The following is a 1,758-nucleotide window of genomic DNA, read 5'->3' as shown; positions in this document are numbered from 1 at the left end:
CTATGTTTACCACAATGAAGTCTACAGGAATTACAAACTTATCTACCCGAACTAAAATATTTTCAACTATCCCCTCAGGTATCAAAGTTGTTTGGTCAGCCAGCTACAAAGAAATTGGTGTTGACCTTATCTCTCCAATCTCATGCTCCAGCTTCCTGTAAATAGACAAAGGTATTAAATTTATTGAGGCACCAGAATCACATAAAGATTTATCAAATAAGAGTGCCTAAAGAGCAAGGTATAGTGAAACTCCCTGGATCCCCACACTTTTGTGGGAGTTTATTTTGTAAGATTGTGCTGCAATGCTCTGTGAGCTTGACCACCTTTGTCTCTTCTATCTTTCTTTTCTTTGTTAGGATCTCCTTCAAGAATTTTGCATAAGCTGGCATTTGTGAGAGCACCTCTGTGAAGGGAAAGTTTACATAAACCTATTTCAATACATCTAGAAATCTCTCGTACTGATTGTCCAACTTTTCTCGAGTTAGCTTTTGGGAAAAAGGCAGCGCAGGCATATGCTTGCTCTCATCAGGCTCCTCCCTTCTTGATTTTTCATCATTCTTTTTCTCAGTTTTCATCGGGATTTATTCATTTTATCAACATTGCCCTTCAACTGCTTCCCACTTTCTTTTTCAAAGTCCACATCATTTTGGATCGGGTTGAGATCTTTCAATACTTGCCCACTTCTCAGAGTTACAACATTCACTCTTTCTTTGGGATTTTTCTCAGTATCAACGGAAAGTGTTTCTGGGGCTCTCTCCGACATTAGAGTGGCTAATTGTCCAACCTGTTTTTCCAGTCTTCGAAAAGATGTACTCAATTCTTTGATAGCTGCATCATGGGCATCAAACCTCTCACATGTCTTGATAATGAAGATCTTCAATAGATCTTTCATGTTGGATTGATTTGACTGTGGAGATTGATACTACTGCTTCTGCTGATTTTGAAATCTATAGCTCCTTGTTCCTGGAATCTAGGGTTGTTTTATTGCCATGCATTTGCAGTACCCCCAAATGAACTCCATGAAAAGTCGGGGTGCCTCTGACCCATTGCATTATAGTTTCCTACAACATTCACTTCCTCGGTTGAGGCTTGACACTCATGGGTGAGGTGTCCTCTTCCACATATATCACAAGTTGCGTGGTATACATTTTGCATCGAAGCTACAGTTAGCTTCCGTATTTCTTTAGCCATATATAGCATCAAGCTATACTTGCGCAGATGTAGTAGCATCAACTTGGTGAACACCAGTTGATTTTCTTCTTTCCATACTCTCAGAGGGCCACTGATTAGCATCTTCGGATAATTCATCAAGAATTATAACTATCACCTCTAGAGTCTTCTTCATAAAAGGGCCTCCAACTGCATTGCTCAAAGTTTTACGCGAGGCCGGTGTCAATCCATCCCAAAAATCTCGGAGTTGCATATAGAGTTCAATTCCACTATGTTGACACCTTCTAACTATTTCCTTAAACCTCTCCCATACTTCAAAGAGAGTTTTATTCTCTTTCTGGAAGAAGTTATGGATTTCTCTTCTAAACTTCCTCGTCTTAGCTGAGGAGAAATATTTATCAAGAAATTTTCTGGTCATTTCCTCCCATGTTCTAATTGACCCATTTGGCAAGCTTCGAAGCCACTGCTTCGCATCATCTTTAAGTGAAAAGGGGAATGCCCTTAAATACACTGCATCTTGTGATACCCCATTATATTGAAAGGTGTTCATAATCTCCTCGAAGTCCATCAAATGCGTGTTTGGATCTT

The 1,758-nt window shown here is 39.6% G+C and overlaps 1 non-coding gene across 1 annotated transcript; it reads left to right on the top strand.

Moving 5' to 3' along the window:
* Window positions 1-1,433: 1,433 nt before the first annotated feature.
* Window positions 1,434-1,540, top strand: LOC142172201 (small nucleolar RNA R71). Its single transcript, XR_012701577.1, has one exon. It is a non-coding gene; the product is annotated as a small nucleolar RNA R71 (small nucleolar RNA).
* The last annotated feature ends 218 nt before the right edge of the window (window positions 1,541-1,758 follow it).

The sequence above is a fragment of the Nicotiana tabacum genome, chromosome 17 (assembly GCF_000715075.1).
Source record: "Nicotiana tabacum cultivar K326 chromosome 17, ASM71507v2, whole genome shotgun sequence".
NCBI lineage: Eukaryota > Viridiplantae > Streptophyta > Magnoliopsida > Solanales > Solanaceae > Nicotiana > Nicotiana tabacum.
The sequence above is the reverse complement of the archived record's forward strand: the minus strand, read 5'-3'. Positions and strand labels throughout refer to the sequence as shown.